Here is an 18,663-nt window from a genome sequence, read left to right as displayed (position 1 = left end):
GTATGTGTCTATAATGATAATATATATAATAATCCATTAACATTATTTAATGCACACATTACAGGCTTTAGATATAATAATAATAATAATAATAATAATAATAATAATAATAATAATAATAATAATAATAATAATAATAATAATAATAATAATATTTAAACGTCTTACCGTTCAAAAGTGGTGGTTTGTGACATAAGAGGCCACAAAACGTCAAATCACCATTCTCAGCCAATAGCAAAAGTCTGTTGCAATACCTGTCACTTTTACATTTTTACAACAAAAATATGACAAATTTAAATACTTTGACTAAAATGTCAAAAGTACTACATATCCAAATACATTTGGTTTCAGCAGAAAAAAAGTTGTATTTACTCTTTGAATATGCCTTTACCTCTTTCTTCCTGACATCTTGTGGAGTTCAGTTCATCCTCTGCACATTACTCTCCTCCCACCTCTGAGCAGATTAACAAAGCATCTTGTCGAACTTCCCACACAAAGATGAATTTTGATTATCTTGTTTACCATGAGCTAACTTGCCATAACTCTTAAAAAACGAAATGAGTGCTGATTAAATATGATCTTAATTGGTTTCATCATCTGTTCGTATTTAGTCAGGTGAAAAAGGGTTGATGATGAAATCTCTAACAGAGATTGGTAGTCGAGAACACCTTAACATTGCTGTTGCCGAGAGATGGCACCTCTCTATTGGCACTGTGAGGTAAATTTGAATAATCTGTGGGAGGTTCATGTTTGCCTATGTGCATCTTATTCTCTGCATGATTGACCACTGCTACTTTGAATATGAGTACCACACACCTACTGTTTTCCCACACACAGATCAACAGCATCACGATAAACAGCCAAGGAATATAAATCGACATCCAAATGCCAGTGATTAAAATAGTCTCCCTGTATTCCACTTGGCCATGTTGAGTCTTGGTTGTCAAACTGATTGTCTCAGGTGCTGCAAGCACCCAGTGCTATCAAACTGTTTTTATCACAAAAGAAGATGTAATTCCACAGCTCAGCATCCGTGTGACCACTTCAGGTTTCAATGTCAGCCACCCACAGCAGCCAGAGGAGCCAAAAACAAGATGAGCTGTGGACATCTTTTACATGTTTGCAAAAATACAAACAACTGACAAGGCTTTAAAAATATCAACATGTAAAGAAATAGAGCTTATTTAGTGCTCCACACACAAGGAAACTTCCTCAGCAGTGGTAACTACTGTTTATGACATCAACCGGGATTATTGTGCTGCCAAGAATACGCTGTAATGTAGATGAAGATTTGCTCCATGCTTTATAGTCAACTGCTCTTGAATAATACATAATATTTGCATCACAGCCTAAATAATTATTCTTCATAAATCTTTTTCTGAAATCATGTACCGTAAATGTTTGTCAGTACAAAAAATCAAGATTAAAATAATTGGTAAACATATTTTGAAACCGTGTACCATTAAAAAAAACATGCCAACAAATCTTTACTTTAGTTTGGGGGAGAGCGGAAAATGTAAAAAATAAAAATACAAAACGATGTCCACTACTTTTAGATACTGCAGCCACGTGAAGAGTGTCTCAAACTCAACATTTCAGGATGTTTTAACTGAGCTGACAGAATAAAATTATTGTTTTATATTTGCATTTTGCAGGGTTGGAAATGAGACGGAAGGCTGACAACAAAGCCAAGAGGATAACAACTATATTGTAAGCAGGGGCGTTTCTAGACCCCCTGGTGGCCCTAGGCAAGAAGGATTATGGGGCCTCCTGGCCCCAGAATGATGATGAATGATGTCCAGGACGACGAATCAGTAAATACAGTAAATATTTTATTAAGTAATTAACATATAAAATAAATAACATAGCTATCTAAACTAAATGCAAACTTTACACACAATATATACAGTAAATGACAGAAAAACAAACACAACTGAAAGTACACTAACCATTTCTCATTGTCATTTTGCAATTTTCTTTGGTGAATCTCCAAGGTGGGTTTTCTGAACTTTGGGGAAGTCCATGTCTGTTATTTGGAGTGGTTCTTTTCTCACAATTTGACACTGAGCATCGTCATCAATAGCTTTTGGCCACAGCGCAGAATCATCTGATATTAATTGATTTGCTATTTGAGTACCTTCTGTTCTGGTGATGTGGTGTCATGGGGGGGTGAGGAGGTGGTGATGGAATGCTGTGCTGCCATGCTGCTGCTGCTGCATGAAGGTGCTATCATGTCCTACTCTTCTTCTTCAAGACCCCCCTCATGATCTGAGGTTGATATTGTTTGAAAGAAAATAGTATAAGAATCAATTGTTTAAGACAAATATTTGTGTGGTCATATTAAATCAGATAGCTCCCATGATATATTTTAAACTTTAAAATGTATTTTAAAAAGTTAAACTAAATAATTTTCTACTTTCATGTAGAGAGGTCTGTTGCTGCTGCTGCTGCTGCTGCTGAAGTTGTTCTGGTTGTGGTCCAAAAAAACTTCAACTAAACATCTCGAGGAAAAAACAAGAAATGAGCACAATGTATTTGGTTGGTTTACATAAAGTAAAGTAAATAAATGTGCATGCTACACAAACACTAAACATTTGAGATATGTGTGGAATAATTAATGAACATTAATTTGCAGTAACAACTTTAATGCTTCATGTTAACATTTTCTTTAATGTAACATTTAGGCTATAGCAGAATATTTATGTATGTATCAGTTTTACCATTTGACAACAAACACTTTATTCTGGGAGAAAATATCATTGACAGCAAAGGACTATCAGTGATGTACCGTCAAGGTAGGCAAGGTAGGCAGTGCCTACCCAAGGGTGAATTGATATTTTGATTATTTTTTTTAATTATAATATAATTATAAATTATTTATTTTTCCATTTCCATTAGCCTACAGCACCTATAAGTTTGAAAGTGTCAGCATTCTGTGTGTTTCATAGCCTAAATTACTAAACAGTGTAGGAGGATGAGTAAAAATAATGGGTTATATAAACAACAATATTAATTATGATTATTAATATTACTTCAAATTTTGCGGGGTGCCACTCCTTTTAACAGGAGAATTATGTCTAAGTTTTTTAACTAAACCCATCAATGTGAAACCAGGGAAAAGTGAATTCTAACAGCAAATTTACACCATAATCACAGCTTTAATGAATCAGAGGAATCAAAGATTATGTTTAACCTTTTATTCAAAATTCAACAATTAACACAGTCAAAATATCAATTGAAATCAATGATAATTAAATCATGATAAAATGCATTTCTAGGCTAATAAAACCAAGGATTATATGTAATGAAGTGAAATCACTATTCTAGGAGAATGCTAGTCTACTAAATATTGAATAAAAATGCAGGATACATATTCAAATAATAAGATCATAAAATCAAAGAATAAAATCATAAAGAGAGCTCATAAAACAAAGGGGAAGACAGACAGGGGAGATGAACAGACATGTATGGGATGAACTGTTTGTGGAACATGTTGTGAGTGTGTGCAAGTGTGTAGTTATGGAAGTATGTATGTGATCTATTGTGGATGAAGTTTGGTGATGAAAGTTTGTTCAGGTACCTTGAAGATGATGTCAGGGTTGGACCTGGAGGTGCTGTTTGAAGAAATGCAGTAGGAAGTGCCACCGTTGAGTTCTGTTGTGTTTCAACAGAGTATAGCCCCTTCAGCCGATCCAGGTGTTCTGGCCTTCGCAGCTGGGTTAGAGGATGGCTCGTGGCTTACCCCAATGGGTCACGGGCCGGGCTTCTTTTCGGCTGTTACGCACGTCACTAGATGCTGGATTTGTCCAAACCAAGCAGCTGTTGATTCCAAAAATCTAACTGTTTCAACTAAAAATAAAATGAAATAAATGAAAAGGTGGGGAAGGGAAACGCGTTGAGCATGAAACGCCAGCGTCCCAAAACTGAAGTTTTGGGCGGTTTTCTTCCTTTTAAAAGAATATCTTTGGGACTTTCCTCCCAAGAAGGAAGCCTTGTTGATTGGTTTTAAGTTCTCAGCATTTCAGCTGGCTGTTAATGGGTGTGTCTGGGGTGTGTGTTTATGTGAGACAAAGACAAACAGGAGGGATGATTCCTAGATTTACACATAAACCATAATAATGAGTTCAACATATTCAAAAAAATCTTTTAGACATCATATCTTGAAATATCATGTATTACGAGAGAGTTTGATACCAAACACGACTGGAAAATAGCCTAGTATTACTTTAGGAACCGGTTAATGAATTTTACTTGTAATTACTCAAAAACATAAATGTCAAAAATCATGTTATGCCTCTTCTTTACTATATGGTTGCAGTAGATACTTTAAACTAACTTTTGTAATGTTTTCTGGTATTTTAAGCACCTTTTAAGTGATGAAACATTTAAAATAGCATTCTGTGGGTATAAAATTATCTGAAAAGAGTTGAATAGGACAGACAATATTTGCAATTTCAATTTGTGCAGAAACCATTCCAATAATGTTTTCGTTTGTAACTTTTCAAACATAATACATTTTCTTTGTTCTCACTTCTTCATGGGACACATCTCAGAGAAGGCCTGGACAGTGTCCTTGTGTGACAGTTCACCACAGGTGGTCAGGGGTCAGTGCAACAGTTCTGTGATCTTACAGCATCCCAAAGGTATCTGTTTGTAAAGGAGGGAGAAGACGGATGTTCTTCCCCCGTGTGGAGTCGTAAAAAGAGTTCGTACTGAACACTTCAAAGTGTTGGGCCAGTCTTTTCGGCTGCGTTGTTGGGTTCAAAGGCCGCATAGTGGGGGTTAGCTATGCATCTCAAAGTTGCTGGGGCAGTTATTTTGTAAACAGTTCATGATAAAAAAAAAAAAAAAACAGGCTTCTTGGTTAATTCCTGTTAGAAAGAGGATCTTCAGGCTTGATGTAGTTCGGTTCCCTACAACAGCGCTATTTCCTGGAACAGCTGCACAGTCTCACTCCGCTGTAAGGCAAAGGGAGGCCACACCCCCTCCCAAAGGCACGTTGCTCCTCTGCCTCTGTTAACATTCCGTGTTTTTACGTGCATGCGCAGTCAGGTCCCCAACATGAAAACCATTTAACCATTTAACCGTGCCATGCTCAATGCTATACGTAAGTTCACAGTGCATTAGTGAATTGATGCCATGTGACCGCTGCTGCTACGTTCTCTAGCTATATAGTGGGCGGGATAACACTACAGTCAGGATGACAGGGAAAAACGACAGCTTTTAAAAGTTGGGCGACCAACACCTGAGTTACCAGATCTTCAGCAAAGGTAAGATCAGAAACTGTTTTGTACTTTTCACAGTGAATGGTACAAAAGGAAGGATTGACTTTGTGGATGCTCCTCACTGAGGCTGTTTGAGTTGTTGTTGATGTCTTTTTCTCCATGTTTCTATGTTTCCAACACAAACAACGGATGCGCTGCCATGTCATGAGATAAATATTGTTGGGAGGGTATGGAGGCTATATTAAATAATCGTTTATTTTTCTTTAATGGTGTTTTACGATGTTGATTTTGTTAGATGGCTAAAGGCTTGTTCGTGTGGATCTTGTTGGGTTTTTATGAATTTTATAATTTGATAAGTGCATTGAAATTACTTTGTTGGAAATTGCTTTATACAAATAAAATTGATTTGAATTGAATAAACACTTGCCAACAGAAACATATGAAATTGTCATTGGTGGTCTCAATTTGCAACGTGCCTACCCAACCCTAGTGGTCACGGCACGTCTCTGGTGACTATGAATGTACAGTATGTACACAGTCATTGGCAACAAGACTTATGATGTGTAAGCAAAGCTGGACTACTTCTTAACATAAAGCTGTTAAAATTGGTGTAAAGTAAGAATAAATATGTGCTCTAAAGTTTGTCATACCACAGAAGTTTGTTGTTAACCACACTTTCAAATTTGAATGATTAAATACAAAAACGTTTCACATACAATCAAAATCCCTATGAATTCAGACATAATAATGTGTTTAGACCAAACAGGGTCATATCAAATGTTGGCAAACATAGTACTGTGTATAGAGCCATGAACCTCTGGAACAGCCTTGACGAAGAGACACAACAGTCCGATAATCTGAAACTATTTAAGGAGAAAACGAGGAGTACATTTCTACATGCATACAGATCTCAAGTCAACTCTTCATTGAACTCTACAGCGACGACATGGAACTCATCAACTGGTCATTGAGCGCCATTGACCAAATTTTCTCAACGAGGCAATTGCTTCAGCACGAAATACCGTGTCCAAAGGACACATACCCAAGTGGATGTGTCATGGATGCACGAGGGAGAAGCCAGATGCTCTGTCTCTCCCTGCTGACAGTGGAAGATGTGGAGGACATCTATCTGCTAGGAGTCATGATCTTTGGCCTGCTAATGATGGGGGTATGTGTATGTGCATGTGCCTTCCGGATGGATCGTAAGCTGAGGCGACTTTCAGAGGATATGAAGGTACTCAGAGAGAAGAAGAACTTTACGTTTGGAGAGTTGGAGGAACGTAAACAACGACTGGAAAAGAAAACCCGAGGAGATACGGAGAAAAAGGACAGTGAAGAGGAGTAACAACAGGAACAATGACTGCAGACGAGAACACATCACATAAAAAAGGACAAAAAAGAAAAGGGAAGAAACGAGGTTGGATGTAAAATTATCTGTGTTCAAATTAGGGGACGGATCTGGATAAGCATAATGCTTTTTTCCGTCGCCCTTTCCGGCATGCAAAAGGACAAAAAAAAAAAAAAAAACAATGATGTGATTTTGCTCTGAATGTCAAATGAATTTCTGTGAATGCAACCATGTCGGAAATGAACTGAATAAATAAAAAAAATAAAAAATATCTACATATCAACACACTTTATGAATGTGTTTAGAGGTAAATGGCTGAATTCACTTTACACAGACTTAAATGTGTAGTTAACTTTTTCTGGTGCTGGGTGAATGACTGGGAGTTTGGGAAAAAGTGCCTGGGACAAACGTTTTTATAATGTAACATATCTTACACATTCTCACTTACCACTGTCACATTTTTAGTTTTCATCCTCCTCTTGTTTTATTCTTCATTTCATGAGCCCTGTGAGGTATGTCCGCTTCATTTTATCGGTGTGTGTTTGATAACATCAGCACGTTGATGTAGGGACCAGTAGTAGTGGGGCCCCATTAGGGAGGTTCCCGACGTATCACTGTAATGTGTCCGGGGGGTTTCAAGTTGTGTCACTGATATCCGCTGTCTGTCAGGGCCCCCTATTAGCAACTAACCAGTGACTACTCAGAAAGAGCCCCGTGCAGGGGATTCTCAATGTGCTGTCGCTGCAGCGTCTCAAAGCAGTTACATTATTTTGTCATTGAACTTTACAGTCAGCCATCCCTCAGGGGCGCCCTTCAGCTCGGGGCCCTAGGCAATTGCCTGTGTGGCCTACCCTGTTGCAACGCCTCTGATTGTAAGTGGTAAGGACTTACAATCAAAATCTCAAGCAAAATCAAAAGCATTTGACTCAAAATCAAAAGCATTAGCGGGCACCCTTTAGCAAACTATTTGTTGGGTCACGTCCTCCAACATTCCATGATCGTATGTTACACAAAGGCTCTTCGTCTTCCACAATCTGACCTGGTAACGGTTCATAGACCATTTGGTGACGGGCAAGAATGAAAAACATTTCACAAGTGAAAGACATTTGATTTAAATGAGTGTTTCAGGTTTTTTGTTGTTGTTGTTGTTGTTGTTGTTTTTTTTGATTAAATAAACAAACAAATCATAATATTGTATAAAACCAAAATCACACTCGAGAATATTAGCACTGGTGTGACTATCTACGGCACTCAGCTGATTGAATCACACTGAGCTGATATTTCATCACAACAGCACTCCTTACGGAGCCCTGGAGGTGACATGGATGATAAAAAAAAAAGAGGGCAATTATCTCAGGATCCCAACTTACTAAATCGGGGGCCTGAGATATTAACTTGGGGCCCGAGTCAATAAGTCGGGGCTCGGGATAGTTAAGTCAGGGAGCACACGAGATGGTAACTCGGGGCCCGAGATAGACTGCGATAACGCTATCAGCGGTTTAAAACTAGAATGCCTGTTTACATTGCATATTGTGGTAAAGACGTACTGTACGGTGCATCAATAACCCTGTACAGTACTGTATGTATTGTGTGTGTTTTGTGTAATTATGAGAAAATGCTACAGTGATTCTAGTTGAAAATTGACACGGAGGTACCTGGGAAGTTATAGAACAAGAATCTGGTGCAGTGTCCTGAAAACAATTTAGCTTTCGATTAATTTTTGGTACAATACACCTGTACTGTTGGTGTGATTTATGCCTGCAACTGAAGTGTGCATGAATGCACCATGAAGCTCTCCGTAATACGTGATGTAAACGGGCATTCTGGTTTTAAACTGCTTTTGGTGTCTATCTCGGGCCCCGACTTAATTATCTCGTGCCCCAGACTCAGTGTTCTTACTGTTTATGATGTGCTTACTTTATAGCACTACATATGGGCCTGATGTTTTATTTCAGATGTATTTTCTATTATTTAGAGATTGACAAAAGTACACAGCAATATTCCCCTCTGTTGTTACAAACTAAAGGTAGCAGGCAGCCCTTGGGACGAGTCTCAAGTACAGCGGATTGTAAATGGCTACACCTGCATCTGTTCAAGTTTGTTTAAAAAAAATAAATGACTTTAAAAAGCCACTTTGTTATATATCAATCTCTTGATCTGCTACAATAATTTAATTATTTAAATTAAAATACCTCAGGTTGAGGGCTTTTCTCAGCAATTTTTATGTGAGATTAAAAAAGAGATTAATTAGATTAATTAAAGGCACACTGTGTAACTTTTGGCCACTAGGAATGCTAGACTGGCAAATTTCACGCATACAAACCTAGTGGCCACAAGCGCCGCAGCACTGTCGCAAAAATCAGCAAACAGTCAGTCGGGCCAGCCTGCCTTGTGTTTTGATTGTGTATGTAGACAGTAGTTGACCTGTAACTTCGGGAAAAGGATTGGCTCTCAGGGCTGGGGTGCGGGGCTGGGCTCGCGCCGCGGCTACATTCTATGGGCCGAGCACCGGGTCTCCGGAGGCGGGGACAAGAGCTCATAGAAGCTCATAGACTGTAGCGAGCACAGCCCCGCTTCGCACCCCAGCCCTTAGAGCCAATCCTTATCTCAAAGTAGCGGATCTGACTTGCCGACTTCCCTTACTAAAGAATCCATGTTGAACTGAACTATCACGGCGATTAGTGCACCATCAATCCAACACAAAACCACTATATTGTGCTCTTTTGGCTGTAAACAGAGGCTAACTCATTTCAGCTGCCCACAGCAAAGGCGCGAAAAGCCCGTATGTTGTGACGTTACGTGGGAACTATATATATTGGAGCATGTGGTCACGGGACTGCCGTAAAGTGAAACGTCCTCCAGGTATTCTCCAGGTCACATGACTTGGCCAAAGATGGCCCTTTTGTCCAAATTTACATAGTCGGTATTTCCATAGGGAAGCCCCGCTCGGAGCATTGATACTGTCAAACGCTGTATATTGGCCTGAGGAATCATTATAATAACTCATATGGGTCAACTCTTAAGGTAAGTGGTAAAATGGACTTGATTTTATATAGCGCTTTATCACCACACTGAAACAGTCCCAAAGAGCTTTACATATCAGCTCATTCACACAATCACTCTCACATTCACACAACAGTGGGACAGGACTGCCATGCAAGGCACTAGTCAACCACTGGGAGCAACTTAGGGTTCAGTGTCTTGCCCAAGGACACTTCGACACATAGTCAGGTACTGGGATCGAACACCCAACCTCTCGATCAGAAGACGACCCACTACCACCTGAGCATAATTAATATTATTTTTTTTAATCTCTTGACAGCACTAAACAAAATCACAAACATAGAGTTTGGGCTGCTCACGGTAAAATCTATTCACCCGGTACTCGTCATCAACCCAGTTTTCTTTGCACAGTATTCAAGATGGCGGCCCACGGGCTCCTAAACTGGCAATAAATCCCAACTTAAAAAGACAATAATTAGATTCTGCTTCCACACATTTTCAGCACAGATCTTCTAATGAATACAAATACTGCATTTTGGAGCACATTTGTAAAAACAGCAAGGATCCCTTTAAGTATTACCATACTGTAAGGTTGCATATGCATGTGCATCAGGCTGTCTATGTAAAAAGGGAGGTAATGTATTCTGTGCCATTGGCAAAAAGGTACGCTTGAAACATCCCTCACAGGAGCTGCTGCATTACACTTGACAGTGGACACATACATAATTAAGTTAAGTAAAAAGAATGAATATTTCATCTGAAAGCATTTTTATCTCCAAACATCGAAACAACTCAACATCACACATAATGAGCAAGGTAAATTAATTTCATTCAGAGGGAATAAGCAAAGAGGAATGCTCATTCTGAATGCTTTGCTTAAAACATCTATTGGCAGGAAAATATTGTCTTGGTGATTGGTCAAATATGGGGATTTCCTAGTTTTGGTCTGTTTTGTATGTGTATGATGAGATTTTGTTACACGATAAATGTTATTCAAGTAATTAACCCTAAATGTAGTAATTTACTCAGTTGAAATATCTGGTATTCCATTTGTCCTAAATCAAAGGCTGAGAGGAAGAATTTTCATCATGATTTCCCACATATATTATCTGTTGTTGATATTTATTAATGTGCTGTAAAAGCAACAGTGTTGGTTTGATTAAGGAAAAAGCAATAAATCCTACTCCCTAATCACTTTGACCATCCAACCAACTCTGACCAGCCTAAATATTACAGATAGTTTGGATCACACGGTGACGTGAATTAAGTTCAAAAGCAAGGGCATGATTTTCAATGTGATATTTAATAGAAAGTGTCCATTCGTACGGTTGCCCGTACGGACAACCCCCGGTGCTATTGGTACGTTTACCGAAGTACAAGTACGTAGCATCTCTGGGTTAGGTTTAGGATTAGTCTCAGTCACATGACATAAACTGGCCAATGAGGGGTACTGCGTACAGATAGAATGTCGGTATATTGATACAGCAACCGTACGGATAGCCACTGCCTATTTAATAGGGGTGGAACAATACAATGACTTCATAATAAAGATACAGTATGAGGATTTTGGAAAGAAAAATTGAAAATATGGTTGAAATGGGTTGAAAAATAACAACGCTTTAACTTACAAATGTCTCTGGGTATTATATGACCCTTTCAACCCAACAGGAACAAAAAACAAAGACAAGCCATATCTGGTATGAAGTATAAGAGGCTCTCTCCCCAATCTTCCCCCCCTCCTCCCCCCTCCCACAGAGACACCTTTCTCCATCAAAGAAAGAGATGTAAATAGACTTTTCAGGAGACAAAACCCCCGTAAGGCTTGTGGACCGGACTCTGTCTCTCCTTCCACCTTAAAGCACTGCTGATCAGCTGTCTCCAGTGTTCAGACATTTTTAACACTTCACTGGAGACATGCACCGTACCAGCCTGTTTTAAGGCCTCCACCATCGTTCCTGTCCCTAAAAAGCTGAGGATCACAGGACTTAATGACTACAGACCCATCGCTCTGACATCTGTGGTCATGAAGTCCTTTGAACGCCTCATGCTCTCCCACATCAAGGACATCACCGACCCCCACCTGGACCCCCTGCAGTTTGTCTATAGATCCAACAGGTCTGGAGACGATGCTGTAAACCTGGCTCTCCACTTCATCCTCCAGCACCTGGACTCCCCAGGCTCCTACTCCCAGGATCCTGTTTGTGGACTTCAGCTCTGCTTTCAACACTATAATCCCAGCTTTCCTTCAGGACAAGCTTTCCCAGCTGAACGTGCCAGACTCCACCTGCAGGTGGATCACAGACTTCCTGTCTGACAGGAAGCAGCACGTGAAGCTGGGAAAAACCATCTCTGCTCCCTGGACCATCAGCACTGGATCTCCTCAGGGCTGTGTTCTTTCTCCTCTGCTCTTCTCCCTGTACACCAACAGCTGCACCTCCTCTCACCAGTCAGTCAAACTCCTGAAGTTTGCAGACGACACGACCATCATCGGTCTCATCTCTGATGGAGACGAGTCTGACTACAGGTGGGAGACAGACCGGCTGGTGTCCTGGTGCAGCCAGAACAACCTGGAGCTCAACGCTTTCAAGACAGTGGAGATGATAGCAGACTTCAGGAAGAACCCAGCCCCCCTCACCCCCCTCACCCTGGGAGACTCTACAGTGAGCTCTATGGAGTACTTCTGCTTCTGGGGACCATCATCACTCAGGACCTCAAGTGGGAGCTGAACATCAGCTCCCTTATCAAAAAAGCTCAGCAGAGGATGTACTTCCTGCGGCAGCTGAAGAAGTTCAGTCTGCCAACAAAGATGATGGTGAACTTCTACAGCTCCATCATCCAGTCCATCCTCTGCTCCTCCATCACCATCTGGTACGCTGCAGCTACAGCCAAGGACAAGGCCAGACTGCAGCGTATCATCCACTCTGCAGAGAAGGTCATCGGCTGCAATCTGCCCTCCCTCCAGGACCTGTACGCCTCCAGGATTTTGAGGCGTGCAGGAAAGATTGTGGCCGACCCCTCCCACCCCGGTCATAAACTGTATCAATCTCTCCCTTCTGGAAGGAGGTTTTGGTCCATCAGGACCAGAACCTCCAGACACAAAAACAGCTTCTTTCCCTCTGCCACCATCCACATGAACACACCCCAAGTCACCCACTGAACCCCCCCCCCCACCCTATCACCACCTCCATGATGACATTATCTGCTGCACTGTATATATATATATATATATATATATATATATATATATATATATATATATATATTATATATATTATATTTATCCTATTTATCCTTTATTCTCTATCTATCCTTTATGTATCCCTCATCCTTTATATTTATCATTATCCCATCCATCCATTTTCTTACCCGCTTATTCCCGTTTAACAGGGTCGCGGGGGTCTGCCGGTGCCAATCTCCGGCTCTCATAGGGCGCTTGGCGGGGGTACACCCTGGACAGGGCGCCAGTCCATCACAGATTTATCATTATTATTATTATTATTATTGTTGCTGGGTTGTTCTTTGTTTTTTTATTTTTTTATTTTTTTTATTTTTTTATTTTTTGTTTCTTTTTGTGCACCAACTACCAAGACAAATTCCTTGTACTGTCCTTAAAACTGTACATGGCCATTAAAAACAATTCTGATTCTGATTCTGATTCTGATTCTGATGTGGATACTTTTTTATCTGACAACCCCTCATGGTACCACTCGTGCCCTCGATGATACATCTTGTGAAGTTTTTTCTTATTGCATAAGATATCATCCCACTTTTAGTAATAAAAGGCCAAGCCCTCAGGAAACACACACACACACACACACACACACACACGCACACACGCACACACGCACACACACACACACAAAATGTTGCTGATTTTTTTTTTTTAAATGATTGTTTTCAAAATTAAGATGATATACAGTATAATATATGAAATTTTATATATATATACTAAATTCTTCCTCACCCACCGCGGGCGTTCTCTTTTTCCTTCAAGCTCGGGTCCTCTACCAGAGGCCTTGGAGCTTGAGGGTTCTGTGCAGTATCTTTGCTGTTCCTAGCGCTGCACTTTTCTGGACCGAGATGTCTGATGTATTTCCTGGGATCCTGTAGCCACTCTTCCAGTTTGGGGGTCACTGCCCCGAGTGCCCCGACAACCACGGGCACCACTGATGCCTTCACCCTCCAGGGCTTCTCCAGCTCTTCTCTGAACCCCTGGTATTTCTCTAGTTTCTCATGTTCCTGATGTTGAAGTCGCTTGGTATTGCTATGTCGATTACAACGGCTTTCCTCTGCTCTTTGTCCACCACCACAATGTCCGGTTGGTTCGCCATTACCATTCTGTCCGTCTGTATCTGGAAGTCCCACAGGATCTTAGCTCTGTCATTTTCTTACCACCTTTGGAGGTGTTTCCCACTTTGACCTTGGGGTTTCCAGCCCATACTCTGCACAGATGTTCCTGTACACTATGCCAGCCACTTGGTTTTGGCGCTCCATGTAAGCTTTCCCTGCCAGCATCTTACAACCTGCCGTTATGTGCTGGACTGTCTCAGGTGCCTCTTTGGACAGTCTACACCTGGGGTCTTGTCTGGTGTGGTAGATCTGGGCCTCTATTGCTCTGGTGCTCAAGGCCTGCTCCTGTGCAGCTATGATGAGTGCCTCTGTGCTGTCCTTCAGTCCAGCTCAGTCTAACCATTGGTACGATTTCCTGATTTCCGCCACTTCAGTTATGTTTCGGTGGTACATCCCATGTAGGGGCTTGTCCTCCCATGACGGAACCTCCAGCACCTCATCTTCTGTTCCCCATTGTCTGAGACATTCACTGAGCACGTCATCTGTTGGAGCCTTGTCCTTGATGTACTTATGGATCTTGGATGTTTCATCCTGGATAGTGGCTCTCACGCTCATTAGTCCTCTGCCTTCTTCCTTACAGCTAGCATACAGTCTCAGGGTGCTGGATTTGGGGTCTGTAGAGGAAAGCCGTTGTAATCGACATAGCAATACCATGGTTAGGAGCTTCCGTGTCTTAACATCTGTGGTCTGTATCTCATCATTTGGCCAGCTTATTATTCCTGCAGGATATCTGATTACTGGCAGGGCGTAGCTGTTTATCGCCCGGGACTTGTTCTTGCCATTGAGATGGCTTCTTAGGACATGCCGTACTCGTTGGAGGTATTTGGCCATAGCCGCTTTCCTTGTCACCTCTTTGAGGTTGCCATTTGCTTGTAGGATTCCAAGGTACTTGTAACTGTCCTCAATGTCTGCTATTGTTCCTTCTGGGAGTGAGACCCCTTCCGTGTGGACTATCTTCCCTCTCTTAGTCATCATCCGACCACACTTCTCTAGTCAGAATGACATCCCAGTGTCTGCGCTGTAGATCCGGGTGGTATGGATCAGTGAGTCTATGTCTCGCTCATTCTTAGCGTACAGCTTGATGTCATCCATGTAAAGGAGGTGACTGATGGTGGCCCCGTTCCTGAGTCAGTATCCATAGCCAGTCTCGTTGATTATTTGGCTGAGGGGGTTCAGGCCTATGCGGAACAGCAGTGGGGACAGGGCGTCTCCTTGGAATATGCCACATTTGATGGAAACTTGTGCAAGTGGCTTGCCATTGGTCTCAAGGGTGGTTTTCCACAACCTCATTGAGTTTGCAATGGAGGCTCTTAGAGTCCTGTTTATGTTGTATAGCTCCAAGCATTCAATGATCCAAGTATGTGGCATTGAGTCGTAGGCTTTCTTGTAATCAATCCAGGCAGTGCTCAGGTTAGTGTTTCGGGTTTTGCAGTTTCTAGCAACTGTTCTGTCAACCAGGAGCTGGTGTTTCGCACCTCTGGTATTTTTACCGATTCTTTTCTGAGCAGTGCTCATGCATTGATCCATGTGCACGCTTATCTTAACCGCTATGATGCCAGACATGAGCTTCCACGTTGTGGAAAGGCAGGTTTTTGGCCGATAGTTGGATGGGACTGTACCCTTTGAGGGATCCTTGAGGATCAGGATTGTGCGCCCTTTGGTTAGCCATACAGGGTGATTCCCATCTCTCAGCAGATGGTTATATATATATATATATATATTATGTTAATGTATTATATATTCAATTATCCATGTTCAACTACAACTCAATTACATTTACGATGATTGATTGTTATTATTTAATGTTACACTACCTGAGAGAGCACAGGTCACCAAAAGAAATTCCTCGTGTGTATTCATTCACCCCTGGCCAATAAAGTAGATTCTGATTCTGATTCTGATTCTGACTGCATTTTCCCTAAAACTTACAATTAAAATTTAAAAAAAATTCCATAAAAGTCAATGAAATTATGTTCCCAATTACTAAAGTTCAATTACAATTAATCACAATTACTGAGCCTTTAATTAATAGCCCCGTAAAATGTAATCCTCATCTTGTGTTAGCTTTCTGTTAGCATCTGTTATAATAACAGGTCGGTTTGTGAGGGTGAAAAAACTAAAACAAAGCCATTTCCAATCAGAAGCTCGCTATGTTAGTTTAACTATTATTCTATTCCCTCCGCTCACTACAGTGAATATAGACCAATCTAGTCACAGGTATTCAATTTACACTCAGAACTGCCTTCTCCCCCTCCAAAGAGGCGAGCCTACAATCTAGTAAGCATTGTTTTCAAATTTATGGGAACATAGTCTTGTGATATATCGTTCCAAAGGTAATTCAACGTAGATTACGATTATGCCTCACACATTTTGACTAGGGTCCCAAGGGGCATGTGGGCACCCCCCCTTTTTTTTGGCAATTTCCATGAAAGTCGTTTTCTCATTTATTTGTAAGTCAAATATTGCGACAGTTGGTGCTACCAAATCATTGACACACACCAATATACAGTATGAATGGGGCCCATTACTCCATATGTGCCATGTGGGCGCAAGGGCCCCCCGGAGGCCCCAATTTCAAATGACCACTCCTCCCTTAATGCTCGTTGAATCGGGCTGTAATTGAACATGGAAATTCTATGAGCAGATGTCAAGAGTCTCTCTGAAACCATTTTGAAAGGGGGGAGGGCTTTGACCTGCTTAAAAAAATGGGGATCCGCTCGATTTTCATCATCACTTTCTCAAGAGAAAATCTGTTAACCCATTCTCATTGTATTGACACATTGTCCCCACCCTTTTGCAGAACCGTTAGCATGACTTTCAAGCAGTCCAAACTCCATTGCATTAGCTATGGTAACAGAAACAGAAACCATCTAGTCCTAACATTAGAAACTTCAGTATGAAATTACTGAAGTACCTCTTTGATACTCCTTCTCACAAATGAATCCAACCTGTTCTAAACAGAAACACTGTCGCATCCATTGTCACAATTTTTTGACAGGAAATCAGGTAATGTTGCTGTACAGTATATACAGAAATATCTTCAGTGATAAACTTTACATAATTGTTTCCTTATTCACATTACATGTATTCTTTATACTTTCTTAAAGTTATTTATTATACTCTAATAAATGTTATTTCGGTTTACGTGTATTTTGTGTAATATTTCCAATATCTTAGTTTCCAGCCACAGTTTCAATAGAATCAATGAAATCAATAGAATTAGCACTAAAGCATTTCTGATTCTGGATCTAATTCTTCGCAAGAAGGCAAATTTGAAAACAAATGGCACTGGATGACAGCTACATAGAGTAAAAGGCTACAATGATGAACTGATTTACACAGAGTGCTTTATTTTGTTGTTCTTTGTGTAATGGTTGATTGGAAAAGCTCATACACTTGTTTGCAATTTGTGTTGTTTGAAGGCAACATTTGCTTTTGTTGCATATTTTAATCTTTTGGCAAAGTTAGAGCCTTTTGCAAACAAAATGTCCTCACTGTCCCACATCTACATACTGTATCAGTCCATTTACAGCTTTTTATGGTCACTATTTACTGGAACCAGACTGAGATAGCGCTTTGTCTGCTCCCGGGCACCTTTGGCTCAGCATCGATTACGTTGACACGATCCTGAACAAACGTAATGTGGTTATTTGGCAACTTTATGCTGTTTATTTCTATCACAAACCGGCTGATTTTTACTTTATCTGGAATGTTTCAGCACTCTCTCTCTCTCTCTCTCTCTCTCTCCGTGAGTCTGTGTGTGTGTCAGATACGTCATCCTCTGTTTGATAGCACGCACCCATAAGTCAGGACTATTCTTCTGTAAAGGGTTCCCACCAGCCAGTATGTTGTAAAAAGTAAAAACACGATGGCCTTGTGTTGTTTTTAGAAAGTGTCTATTCGTACGGTTGCCGTATGGACAACCCCGGTGTTAGTGGTATGTTTACCAAAGTATACATACGTAGCATCTTAGGGTTAGGGTTTGGTTATAACTCAATATCACAAGGATTTTTAGTGTTAGGTTTAGGGTTAGAGTTACGGTTAGGTTTAGTCTTAGTCACGTGACCTAAACTGGCCAATGACTGACCTATCACAAGACCTAAACTGGCCAATGAGGGGCGCTGCATACAAATAGAATGTCGGTATATTGATACGGCAACCGTACGGATAGCCACTGCCTTGTTTATATACTAAAACAAAAGTGTTTCAATCATGTGCCGATGCTAGTACAATGCAGTTCTCCGGTTGCACTGAGCCTGCGCGCTCATGCACCTAATTTAGTATGCATAGATCACATAAAATGGGTCTATAGGTAGCGTAACACTGGTTACATGAACTAACATGTCCTGTAAGCAACAACATAGGGTCACAAAGCCATCAAAAGCTAAGCTATCAAAGATGTTTCATATTGCAAACTCAATGCTTTTGTAAACTAAATAAATATGTTGTGAGATTTGAAAATGAATACCTTAACTAGAGTTTGATTAAGAATAATTATGCTCACAAAGTTTAGTGATATTTAATTTATGCTTTCCAACCTGTGTCCTATTCCATCATGGAGGTGCACACTGAAGACATGTGGTATCGATGTGACACTGTTTTAGAAAAGTACATTGTCCAAATAAGACAGTTAGACCAATTTTGTCCCTCAAATACAGTTTAGCACCAGCCACTACTGGAGTAAACTTCTACTGCAAGATTTTTGTTCCAGAACAAGACTCGCTTTTTCTCAGTATG

Source organism: Gouania willdenowi, chromosome 20 (genome assembly GCF_900634775.1).
Source record: "Gouania willdenowi chromosome 20, fGouWil2.1, whole genome shotgun sequence".
Taxonomy (NCBI): domain Eukaryota; kingdom Metazoa; phylum Chordata; class Actinopteri; order Blenniiformes; family Gobiesocidae; genus Gouania; species Gouania willdenowi.
The sequence above is the reverse complement of the archived record's forward strand: the minus strand, read 5'-3'. Positions refer to the sequence as shown.